Below are 13,233 nucleotides of genomic sequence, written 5' to 3'. Positions count from 1 at the left end.
TTCCCCCGTCCGTGATGGGTTTATTAGGGAATGGGAAAGAGCACCCTGACGGGCGCACTTTGTCTCCCCGCCTGTGCGCGTAGACGCGGCTGCAGCAGGCGTCTGGGACTTGTGTTCATATACTGCTTTAATAATTACATATACGTCTCTATAACCTCATTATTCAGGGAAGACTAGAAAACGCGAGCAAATTGGAGTGTTGGCAGCAGGGTGATTGCAGGTCTGGATTCACGCTCTGTCTCTTCCCAATTCACCGCCCCCTTCCTTCCCCCCCCAAATCATATTTATCTGCGATTATGTCAAATTTCAGTGATCGGAAATGTCTTGCCCAAAAGCCATTCCCACTGGAAAAAGTCAAAAGGGTTGCTGGCATTAAAACGACCTTGCGTCATTCTTGATGAAATTAGCAGCACTGTATGTTTAGAGCTTTTCTATGGATGCACTTTGGTCACTGTAAGAAGTGAGAGGTTTGGGGTTTAACTGCCCCCCCACCCCCAATCTGAGCAGGAGCCGTCTGCTTTGACTAGCTGCAAATCCCGAGACCGGCACTCAAAAGCGCCTTAGACCCGCAGTCCATTTTTTACTTGTCTTTAAGTGCAAGTGATGGGAATTGCTAACCTCAGCTAAGAAAATTTCATTTGCCCCATCCTGCTAAACGGTTCTGGTCGACATATGTTTGTTATCAGAGAGAGGTGCTATGAACACAGAGCCATTTTCTTAGCAGCTCTTTGACTCTGTGTTACCATAGTCCCACACGGCATTGGTCCTTTCCCATTGGGAAGTCATGAATAAGAGACTATGAAGCTTGCACGTCAGATCTTCCTCAATTAATCCACCATTAGCATGTTTGAGATCCTCTACTGGATGGTTAACAGCAGCTTTGGTAACTGTACGCTGTCCATACCCAATTATGCTCTGCTAAAAATGAACTCTGCAGAACAACCTTCCTGAGCTGTCAGTGTCTCCCGTTTTCCTATTTTAACGCTTGTGTGTAGTGGCAGGCGACAGATGGTGTAGATCAGATCGATTTGATTGCATTAGGCGATTTTTTTTTTCCCTCCTCTCCCCCCCGACTCCTTTTCTGGAAGCCCACATTCATCTGAGAGGCGATCGCCGGGGACATGGGAAGCAAGAGCAGCCGCCGATGTGTGAAAGCAACGAGACGCGGCCAGCCAGAGGCGCCGGGGTCCTTTCCCGGGGTTTGTTAACATGGTAATCCGGCACCAGGAGAGAAAGCTGCTTTCTGCTGCCCACAGCCCGTTCCCCATCACACATCAGATGACTCCCTGGTTTTACACACAGTTGGAGTTCTGCTCGAAACCTGGATTTAAAGGGTAAGCGCTTCAATAGAGGTGGATTTCTGATGGTTACTCGGGTAGGTGGCGAAACGAGCGAGCTCCCGGCGATTTTTAAAAGAGGCTGCTTTTAAGCGGGAATGAACATTTTCTTCCTTCCTCCTTTCGTCCTTTTTAAAATTTTTTTTAGTTATTATTATTTTCCCTCATGCTCTTCTCCCATCCCCCCCTTTCACCAGCGACCCCCCCCAATTCAGAACAATTTCTCGCACGGAAAGACATCGCGCTTCTCTATTGACGGATGGGATCGATATACCCCCCCCACCCCCCCCGCCGCCTCCAAATTTGCTTTTCGTGGCAAACGCGAGCTCTGCTCAGAGCTCCGCTCCTGATAGCTTAATTGTTTAATTCCCTCCACCCGCCCCCCTCCCTTCGGTGTCGTGCGTGTCCCCCCACCCTTCCTGGGCACGACAGAGGCGGTGGAGATGCCCCCCGGGGCCCTTCCCCGGCCCCGCCGGGCTGGGGCTCCGTCACCGCGGCTCGTTCGGCGGGGAAGCGGGGAGGCAGCGCCGGTAAACACGGCTTTTCCGGAGCCGGTGAACAAAGGTATTTAACGGCGAGGCGCGCCGCCAGCGGCACCTCCCGCATGCGGTGGGGAAGGTGCGGGGCGGGCGGCGCGCGGGGGGCTGCGCTGCGCGGGGGCGGGCGGGGGCGCGGGGCTCGGCGCTGTCCGGAGCCGCGGGTGCTGAAGGGCCCGGCGGGTGCAGGGGAAGTTTGGGATGCGCTCTATTCGCGGGGGAGTGTGTGTGCGGGGAGGGAGGGGGATGCTCTTCGGGAGGGGAAGGGCAGTGTCGGATGGACACAGCGAGAATAAGGCTGGTGCCGCGCGGGTCGGCTTCTCCCCGAGATTCGCGTGCTTTAGTATCCTTTTCTTGAAAAAAAAACCAACAAACCACACCAAAGTTTGGATTTCTGCCTAATTCTCGATGTGGAGCGGCTCCAAATTTCGGAGAATACCGGTCTAGGTGTATCATTGTAGAGTGTTTTCACCACAACTCGGTGAATTTTACTTTTTCAAACGGCTTTTGTTCAAGTTGAAGGAAATGCACTGCATCAGTTATTTCAGTTCCAGCGCCAGCTAATTCAGTTACAGCCTTCCGTTTCATAGCGGGGAAGAATTACCGTGTTTGTTATTTACTTTCTGTCATTTAAAATGCAACTTGAAAGCTTACTGTGTTAGGGGAATACAGGAAACCACACCTAAAATGAGAACAAAATAGAGGAGAGCGAGTTGGATTTATTTTTTTTTTAATTTAAGGTAGTGTGGCGATGAAAGTAATTTTTTTCTCTGTTTTCCTTCTTTCTTTTAAATTCAGACAAGAGCCTGTGTTACAAAACAAATGCTTTCTTCTTGCGTGTTGTCGTCGGAAGCGTAGTGGCACTATGTCAAGGGAGGCAAGGGCTCGTGTTAAGGAGGGAATCTGTAGTAAAAGCAAGCATCTTGTGTTAATTTCAGTTAGAATCTAATCAACAAACTGGTCGGTTACCGAGCGCAGTGGATAATGAGAGCTGTGTGCTGCATAATTACTCATGGCTGAAAAGTGCGGAGTCCCCCTGCGATGTGCGGGGTTTGAGCGTGCGGCGCTAGTTGCATCCCCCTCCCCGTCACTCACACAGACACGGTCCTCAGCATCGGGAGCCGGGCTGGAATAACCCGGAGAAGTTCCTAACCGCCAGGCGAAGTCTGCCGTGCCATGACGTTGCAGAGATCCTTTCTATTTAGTTGGCGAACAATAAACGTTTATTATCACCGCGGCTGATCATCAGACAAAGCTGCCCCTCTCCCGCCTCCCCCAAGTACGAGCCCTGCTGATAAGGGAACTGCTCCGGGTGGCAGGGAGAGCCGCGGGCGCCATTTGGAGATGACTTCTTTATTATTATTATTATTTTTAATATTTTTCCTCGGCTCGGCTGGCGCGGAGCCTGGCGGGGCGGCGGCAGGTGGGTGCGGAGGAGCCTCGCCGGCGCTGGGCACTCGCGGGGAGCCAAGGGCGCCGAATTTGGACTTTGAAGCCTTTTTCGCCTTGGATTTTTACGGCTCCAGGGAGGCCTGACAGAGGAGTGCCTCTGCTGAGCTCGGAGCCTTTGCTATTTCTTTCTTTGATTTTCTCTCCCTTCATCGCTTCCCTTTCCGCCCTCCCTCCTCTCGGTCGCACATCGAGTCACTGTGAGTCAGGACTTGTGAAATGCGTTTCCAAAGCCCAGATGAAAAGTCTCTCAGGCGTGGCTGCCGCTTTATCGGAGCTCTCCCAAGCCCACCTATGCAAACAGATTTGTAATATTTGTGTGCTTAACCGTGCATCTCTCTTACAGGAATCTGTTGCTGCGTGTGACATCTCTCGCAAGCTCCCAGAGAGAACTGACGGAGCATACAGCTGGGGAATAGGATGTCAGAGAAGCACAGAGGAAGAAACCAGGCAATCACCAGGTAAACTCAGCCTTACTTTGATTTATTTCCTTTCCCCTCGCCTGCAAGACCTTGCCCGCTCAGTGAGGCGGCAGGAGAGCGGAGGGACTGTACGCGTGTGTGTTAAACGCCTGCTCCTCTCGTTTGCCTCCGCAGGATGGGAAGGTTCGGCGTCCATTGGATATGGGACGAGACCGCTCGGCAGCCCTTGTGGATTCTCCTTCTTCTAAAGGGGAATTATAGTTATGGATTTATTGTCCCGGTGCAGCGCTTCCAGCAGCGGCAACAGCGGCAGCTTTCTGACTCTCTTCGGTGACGGGTATTCTTGGGTGGATAATACGGATTACGTTGTTATTGCTTAAGAATACGCGTAGTCGAGGAGAGTACCGGCGGCGGGCAGGCAGGCAGGCAGCGCGACCGCCCCCAGCCCACCAGCTGGCTCCTAACCTCCTCTAGTTGCCAAGGTAGCACCTTTTCCATCTTTTCCTACGCTTTGCAATGTTTCGCTCTGTTTGTGTCTCTGCTCGGGCGGCGGTGGGGGGGCTGGAGCTCGGACACCCCGTCCCCCCGCGGAGGGGTCGCCCGGGGCCGGGGGGCGGCTGCGGGGGGCGCCCCCGCGGGGAGCGCTCGGCAGGCTGCGCCGGGGCCGGGGGGTTGGGGGGGGGGGGGAAGCGTTCGCCCCGTCTGGGAAGCCCCAGCGCCCCGCGGCAGCGCCCAGCCCGCACCCCATCGCCCCTCTGCGGGACGGGGATGGGGGGCACGTCCGAGGCCGCCCCGCCTGCCGAGGGGTCCCCGCCCCCGGCACACGAGCGGTCGCGGAGCAGGGGCGACCCCCGCCCCTCCGCAGCCGGGCGGTGCGGGGCAGCCCGCGGGGCTGGCAGGGCGAGGGGGCTCTGCCCCCCAGGGACCTCTCGTCCCCGGGATGCTGAGGGGTCCGGCCACCCGGCGGGGCTGCTGCTGGGGAGCGGGTTGCGGCCAATCGCTTCGAAGGGGTGATGCCCCCGCTTATCCTCACCCCGTACCATCGGGCTGGTGAGGGCGGCGTTAGGAGCACAGCGGCCCCAGCTCAGGAGGTCAGGGATCGCCCAGCCAAATGCAGAAATCAGCCCCTGGGGCCCCTGGTTGAGATGCGTCTTCGGGGCTGGGGGCTCGTCTTGCCCTTGGAGCTCGGGCGGTGCCTGCCTTGCCCCACCAAAAGGCTCAGGACCCACCAAATGCTACTGGGCAGGTTGGTGAGAGCCAAGGGACTGTTTATTCTCAACAGCAGCCAAACCATGCCCCGTCTCTTTAACACAGAACAGGTGCATCCATCCGCCTCTCCAAGCTCAGCAGCAGGGCATCGGCTTTAGTTAAAAGTCTACCAGCCTTTCAGATGCTTAGGAAAGTCTAGGCATAGCATTCATACTTCCAGTCTTTTAAAATCTGTTCCTCTCTCCCCAAGACGGGCAGAGACAAGCAACTGTGTGTTTCCCGGTTTGAGACCTCTCTACATGCCCAGAGGAACCCAGGTCTCGTTGCCACGTAGCCACATTTCTGAGAACATATTTCATCCTTATGTGAATAAGATCAGAAGCCATTTTAAAGCAATACCAAGAGTACTGTGATGAGAGAGCCTTTTTGAATGGATCCTTCCCCAAGCTCAGCTATGATGAGTCTGAGAATGATTTTTAACATGGACAAGCCAGACGTGAAGTGATCGTTAAATTGTGAGTGCGATGCAGGATGATAGAGGATGCCTTTCTGTCTCTCGCTTAGCGATTGAAAGGCCATTTATGTTCTGCTTAATTATTTCCAACAACTGCCAAAAGAATCTTTCTCTGTTGCCTTCAGTAGCGAGTGGAGCGCTCGTTGTTACACAGACGTGTGGATCTGTTATTCTTTAGACATATCTTTGATGCTAGTACTCTGATCCTTGTGTTTCTCTAATACCACTTGAAAGCAGATTTTTTTCTTGTAGTTTAGTATGTTCAACAGCCTCAGAAATAATGTTAAATTATGCTTTAAAAAGACACAATCAGCTGCTAAATCATAGTCAGTTCAGCACCGTAACACAGCCACATTCACATTCAAGTGCTGCAGGAATAGTAATGGAAACACTATTTTAAACATCCAGGTTTGTATTACAAACCTTCCCCTGACTTGAGGTTTTAGTTGACATTTTCCCTTGAATCATAACTTAGAGTATTATCAAGAGTTCCCATTTCATCCCATGAAGGATGTGGTTTTGTTTGCTCTTTGCTTGGTTGAGTATCTTGTGCAGTACGGCTTGGACTGGTACCAAGCTTAGCAAAATGTTTCTTTATACCTGGTTTCTTCTAGTTACTTGTTGTTTAGCATGATTAGCTGGTTTTGCTGAACAATGTCTTAATGACAGGGCTGATGCATTTTTAATGCATGTACTCTTTGTCATTGTCAAAATTAACATTTTGATGATTGTAGATTTCTTTTCTCTAAAATCTTTTGGGGATAATTGTGATATATGGGTTAAAAGGGTGCAACTGCAAGGTCTGATCAGAGAAACACTGGATATGCTCACTAAAATAACTATAAAATATTGTGTAAAGGTTCAATAGTATAAAGGCTGTTAGAATGATGTTTCCCAACAGTGCGATCTCCTAGTGGCTCTCCCCATTCATTAGCAGTGTCTTGGGTCTGTCACATATGTGTATCGAAGGAGGGAAATAGTAATTTCTAAGCAACAGATATCTAAGAGGAGAGTATTTATATTTTGGGCCTGATCCCAGGAATGCATGTAGTTTCCATGGGACTGCTAAGAGAAGTGAGGTTGCTCACATTAAATCCAAAATATTTTGGGCCAGATCCTACCATTCAATGCAATAGCAAAGCCTCAATTGATTTAACTGTGGGACAGATTAGCCTCGTAGTGAAAGGGATTTTTACAACGCTACACTCCTTATTTTTTTGCATTAGAAATTGAGAATCCTATGTGCTAAAAAATGAGTCTAACCTCCCCTGCCTTTAATAGCCTAATGATATTTTATTAGCAGCAAAAATTGTACTAAAAGGCTGTAGTGCAACATAATAAGAAATTACTTTATAAATAAAGGGGTTTAATTGTACCAGTACTAGCACTTTCTAAGAGAGCATTTTAGAATGAGGTTTGTGGCAACACCAACGGTGTGTTAACAGCTATTTTGGTGAGTGCATATTTAATTAATTTAGAATACTAAATTTCTGTTCTAAAATTGGTTTTGTAACATGCATCCTGGTAGAAAATTAAATAAAGAATCAGCTCAAAAATAATTACTTGAACTTAGCCTTTTTTTAAAGGCCATAATCCTATGAAGATTTGTATCTCTGGGTAATTTTATCCACTGGAGTAGCCTCAAAGGCCGCTCCCATAGGTAAGTCTTTGTTGTGTCAGGACCCCTGTAGCAACGTGGCTGGTGGATGGAGGAGCGGACACTGGGGCGGCACCTTCCCTGGCTCAGAGCAGGGTGCTGCAGGCACAGCCTTGCCTGGGTCTGCCTATACCAGGAGGCATCACTTTGCTTAGCAATGCCCTAAACTAAGTGATAAGACCTGTCATCCGATTTCAGGTCCTCTTTCCAGAAATATTTATGCCTACAGCCCTTATATACACTCATCTCTGAATGAAATTAATATATACACACACATATTACACACATCTCTGAAGGGAGGCTACAGCGTAATGTGAAATGCCCCACTCTCCCAGACCAGACAGAGGCTCGGCTCCCACTCACCTCAGCAGGGGCCATGCCTTGCACTGACTATTTCTGACTAGTACTGCGAGTCCTCTTGCTGCCTGCAAATTTTCCTAAATTTGTTGCATGTAGATATGTTTAGTTATGCAGGTGCCTTTCTTTGGGATCAGTTCTGCTTGCTTTTCACTTATAAGACTACATCTGATTTTGAAGGGAGTGTAAGATTTTTTCCCATAACAAGTTATTGCTTTTCATGTTAGTTTAGGTGGCTTCTAGCGTTCGTAGGGTTTTTCCTTTAAGAAGCTGAAAACAAATAATATTTATATATGCACACAGCTGGACACGTACTTCACAGCTCTAAGAATAAGCCAACTGGCCTTTTTCTTTGGGTTTTTGCATCACACTGAAAGTAATGTATACAACTGGGTTTTATAATTTTTTTTAAAAATAAATAATGTCTTTACATACACAAAAGTCTTTTTCTTCTCTTCCTTTTAAAAGACAACTACTCTTCTGTAAAGAATCCCTTCCAGTTATTACCCTTAGCTGTAATGACACCTCAGTATTTATTGCTGTAAAAATAAATCATAACACCCATTATTAATAATTGCAATTTTTTTACCAGATTTAGCGTCTGCCTCCCGAAAGCTTTAATGATAGAGACATACCCTGGGCTAAACCCTGTGATGCTTCCATACTTTTTGTTGCTATCATTTAGTAACCAAATTACACAAAAAATCAAAGGACTTGATTACCACATACCTGCAATGCACAGAACTATTTATAAATGTTGACTGAATAATAACAGTGACTCGAAAGAAATTTAAATGGCAGGCCAAAATAAGAAGGCTATAAGTGAAAACCCAAGCCAAAATTCATAGAGATGATGGAAAGAATCTGACACTGAAGGACAGAGAGGATCCTAAAAAAGGTAAAGAGAAGAGGCCTGGAGGTGATTGTAGAGGGTAGACGTGGCAGGGCTTTGCAGAGCTGGAAAGCAGATGAGAGATGAGGCGCCAGGGATGACAGCGGAGTGGGTATCGCAGCATGGTGCTGAGAGAATGCACCAGAAGTGTGGAAGCCAGGGATGGAACGTTATACAAATTTGGTAATTTGCTTTCTGGAAAAACTGTATCTAGTTAAAAGCAACCAACAGAAAATTAGGTTAAATGTTCCAGAAACTAGAGGGGTTGATTGATGGGAAAAATAAGAGCGCTGAATATATAGCTGAATGGAGGTTTATTTATATAGATAGATATGAATATACATATCTAGCCAAATTACATAATAATGGTTTTATATATATATAAATGAAATTAGTATCCTGCTTTCAAAATTGTTCTCCTACAGAAGCCAGTGGGAATTTTCCATTGATTTCAGTGGGGCCAGAATTCCTCCTGTCTGCAGGAAAACTATATAGCCTGGTGCGTGCAAATAGAACTAGGAGCTATGTAGGAAGAAAATGCAGTGTGGCTATCAAGAAATGTTTCCTTTCAGTGAACCCAATACCTCTCTAGCCAGCGTGGATGATAGAAAGTAATGGAGCAATCTGCAGGCAGGAAATCCCTTGCCTGGGAGATATAAATTAGCTTGGCCAAGACACCGCAGGCTGCAGTCACCCTGTGGGGCCTGGAGAACCACCTGGGGAGGTCTTCTTGCCTCTGACTTCTGCAAAACACCCCCATGAAGCTGAAAAGGCTTTGATAATTCCCCAGTATTTTGTACACTAGAAAGAGGTATACCCATAAGAGGCTACTTAAACTTTCCAAGCTAGACTCTCAGAGTTATTTCAGATTAAGTCAGACTTAATCTTTTATCTGTTTCAAGGTCAATTGTCACCACAGTATTGTTCTGTATCAGCTCATCTGAGTTGTATGTAATGTACAACCCTTTCACATTATTGCATTAGGCATGAAATGCTGGAAAAATATAGCTGACTTCTTTAAGATTAAGAATTTCTGATTCATAACCTTTTTTTTTGAATATTAGCAGTTCTCTCACTAAGTCAGGACAATGTCATGAAGTTTATTAATGTTCATAGGTCAAGCCTATCTTTTAAATCACTGAAAATCAATGACAAAGTGATCACCATGGAACTGGTCTTCTCTAATTGGAGAAAGAGGGACATTCTGAAACAGAACTGTACAGCATCTGATTGTGCAGCCTGTTACCAAAAAAAGAATCATCTCACTGCATCTAACAGAAGCATTTGCATAGATAATGTAGATTTCATATGTCTTCTTTTTAGATTATGTGATAGTAATAGCTTTGCAAGTACTCACTTTCTCCTAAGAAGTTGATAGAAAATTTAAATACAAAGGCATGACTGCGATTACTGTATTATATGGAAATTATTTTATTTTTTTAAAGTTGAGTAGGAAATAATAAGAACAAGGAGGCTTGGTGCATTAATGCTTCATCATCATCTGGAAACTCATCCTTTAACAGTCATAGTTCAGGAGATAACTTGCCTGATTACTCAAAAAAAAAAAAAGTGGAACATTATTACTTTTTTGTCAAATTTCAAAAAAACCATTCTTCTGAAATCCAGAATTATACAGTTCGATGCCTGCTGGTATACTGAAGCAACAATTATTACAGTCTTGGTGCTCTGGTTGTTAAAAATGACCGCTCTGGTGAAAAACAGTTTATTGTTCCCCTACTTTCTCTCCTCCACTGCCTGGCTATACCTCCTTCCTGTTTATGATACATCAAAAATGTTTGAGAGGATGGATGGTTTTTTGTTTCTCAATATGTTTTATTTTAGAAATGTCCTATTTTTTTTTTTTAATATCTTGAACTACAAAGAGCAGCAGTGGAAACTTTCTCAGACCTCAGTTTAAGAAGTGATGATTTTTCCATTTTTAAGAAAGACATTTGCCAGAGGTCTGAGTTATGCAGAGGACAATAATGTAATTACTTTCAAGGTTTTGGTGCAATCTTTTTATTTCTGTCTGCATGTGTCATAATTGTCTTTTGTTGTGTTATGACACTGTATGGCTGTTGTACATGTGATGACATAAACACACTTGCCTTCGGCCATTCAGAAAGCCCCTTGGTGAAAACAAGATCTGCAAGTCCTGCTCTAGGAAGCCCACTCCCTTTTGCTCTCCTTGTTTAGATGCTCTCATTTCTATGTATATAAATTCTTACCAGTGAAGAATGCAGGACCAGTCCAGACCTTTAGTTAGGGATGAAAACAGACACGTTTAATTTTCATTTGCTGGAGCTGCAGTGAGTCAGTGCTGCTCGCTCTGGTACAGAGGGAGGAAAAACTCCAGCGAGGGAATGGAGACAGGATGGGCGTGATGCAATACCCAAGGAAATCAAATCAAATAAATAAATCCCCCCTGCCTCCCAGATACTTAGCTGAAGTTTATGGTTAATTTTTTACAAAATGCCACTCTATGTAAAGTACTCCACATATTCTGGATGCAAGACAAATATATGCCCCATAGAAAGGCTCAGAACAATGCCTCTGCTTTCTCTAATGAAATCTCTCTTCTGAGATTAACTCTGGAGCTAGTAGTAAGGTCAGTATTTTGTTTCGTAGAAGTCAGCTCACACTGACAAGGGTTTGGCCTTCTTAGTGATGGGCCGTTTGCTGCTCCGAAGTGTGAGGAATGGCTCTCTGAAATATCGATAGCTTGGCTTCACTAGACTTCATGACCAAATTTAGCTGGCAAGTATCAATGTGCTACAGCACCCGGACTGAAGGGCTGAGAGACTTGGGCCTTGACCAGCTGCTAAGGTTTGTTTTTTAAATAAGAGGCCAACTTTTACATTAGTGTAAATCTGCAGCTTACAATAACATCTAATGAGGTTTGTGTCAGAGTAGCCCAGACTACTGCCTGGTCTTGGGATTTGAAAAGGAGTAGAAAAATTAGGCTGAGAACTTTAGTATTCTGTTTTCAGTTGTTTTTGGCGTGTGTGTATCTATACACATATGTCCACACAAGCAGAGATGCATCTCATTCCTGTAGATGTTTCCCAGAGTTGTGTGGCTGGTGTTTAACAAGGACCTAAGAGTACAAAACCTTCATCCTGATGTGGTTTAATTGACATGTGTAGAAATCTCATATGAAGGCTCTGGGATCCAACTTTTCATCCGTAAAAGGAAGGCAGGCAAGCTTCATCCCTGGCTAAACCTTCTGCACAATATAGATCAATAATGAGACAGCATCTATTTATATATTGCTCTCTGGAAGTGACTGAATTCAGACAGAAGCTGGTGAGGCAACCTGAGCTCCACCAGCGTGTACGGCGTCTATTGTTAGTACCCAGGATGACTCCTCAGGCAAACAGGGAAGAGAAGCATGATTTGGAGCCTACCACACTATGAGGAGGAATACAAGCTTCAGCACTTGGCAAGTGGAGTCTCCTCCCAGAAAGTGCCTTCAACGACTCTGCCTAGGGCCTGGCAGTTGTGAAGGGGGAATGCAGGACAAATGGTTGCAAGAGCAGGGGACAAAAGCACAGCCCCATCGCTGCTCTCTGGGAAGAGGTACACTGACCCAGACTTGCCCACAGGTGGAAGCTCCCTGCCTTTCTTCATGACAAAAGGACATGTTCAAGAGGAAATCAGAGGAAGGCAGTACTAGCTTGGTACACACGGATGTCTTCTTGCTACTTCATTGCAGAAGGTTTTCAACAATATTTCTTTTTTACCTGGGGAGAAAAGTGAGGGGAAAAAAGCCCCATCCATGTTACAACATCAGATAGGTAGGTCTGTGTGGCTGACAGTCCAATGACAAGACTGAGGTGCAGTGCCGACAAATGCCCGTGACAAAAAACCTTGCTCATCTATGAGATATTTAGCATAAATAAGTCACTCAAACCCCCTTAGCAAAGCACAATTCAGGCAACTCCATTGCTCCATGTCCTTTTTACTCCTTCTTTCCTCGGTGGCTCTTGTGTACTTTGCCCATATGCTCTAAAGCTATTTTGTTTTCAGTTTTATGCGTGTGTTATGTAAATTAGAAGAATCAAGCTCCTCTGCTTGCTAAATTATAAATTGAGTGGAAATTGGCTTACTCTCTTTAGACTACGTCTATAAGTTATACAAAATGTAAGTAATCAAGCTGAGCAGGCTGGGCTGGAGAGGGAAACACAGCAATAACATGGCCACGTGAGCTGCGTCCACGTGTCCCCATGTACTGTTGCTTGCCTTTGCAGCCTTGAATATCTCTTTCCTTTAAAGTGCCAGTCTAACTTCTTTCAGACCGTTCTCTGAGATGCAGGTTTATTGCCTCCTTTGATAGTTTGCTCAGCATATTCACTACACCTTGTATAAATGAACTGCTCTTAAATGCTTGTTTCCACTCTCTTGCTTTAGGACCAGAGTAGATCTGGGCTGCCACCTCTGGGAGCACTGATTCAATTTTTTACCCTTCCCCTTGTAAGTCAAAACCTCTGTTAATTTTTGTGTCTGTCTCTGGCTTACTCCCTGCTTTGGCTCCGCTTCCCCTAGCCTGCACTAATTTTTCTAAACTTGAGTCTTGCCCTGGGTTATCTTTTCCTTAGCAGCTCACTGCAACCCTACAGAGTAGGATTGTGGTATAAGACTGGGAGCCTGGCAGTGGCAGGCAGCCTGTGAACCACTGCCAGGAGAGCAAGAAAATCATTTGGTTTCTTGGGGCTCCATGAGGTGGTGGAGAATCTGCTACAGGGCAGAAAAAACAGCCTCACTGTGGCCTGCTACTACACAGTTAGACCAAGTTTTTTAGAAAAAGGGGCCTAAAATCAGATGCCTTAATCTATCCTTACACGTTTAAAAGCAGGCTGG

At 46.1% G+C, this 13,233-nt stretch overlaps 1 long non-coding RNA gene across 3 annotated transcripts in view; it reads left to right on the top strand.

Moving 5' to 3' along the window:
* The first annotated feature begins 489 nt into the window (after positions 1-489).
* LOC138723231 (uncharacterized) overlaps positions 490-13,233 on the top strand; it is a 39,636-nt gene continuing 26,892 nt past the window's right edge. The window contains exons 1-4 of one of the 3 annotated variants that reach the window (XR_011337838.1): positions 490-1,334; positions 3,669-3,783; positions 3,919-4,226; positions 12,784-12,841. This is a non-coding gene — a long non-coding RNA (uncharacterized lncRNA). Of the gene's footprint in view, positions 1,335-3,668; positions 3,784-3,918; positions 4,294-12,783; positions 12,842-13,233 lie in introns of those variants that run through there. The other 2 variants (XR_011337837.1, XR_011337836.1) reach the window with 2 other exon arrangements.

Source organism: Phaenicophaeus curvirostris, chromosome 8 (assembly GCF_032191515.1).
Source record: "Phaenicophaeus curvirostris isolate KB17595 chromosome 8, BPBGC_Pcur_1.0, whole genome shotgun sequence".
In the NCBI taxonomy this organism is placed as follows: Eukaryota; Metazoa; Chordata; class Aves; order Cuculiformes; family Cuculidae; genus Phaenicophaeus; species Phaenicophaeus curvirostris.
Note: the sequence above shows the minus strand (reverse complement) of the source record. Positions and strands in the feature narration are given on the sequence as shown.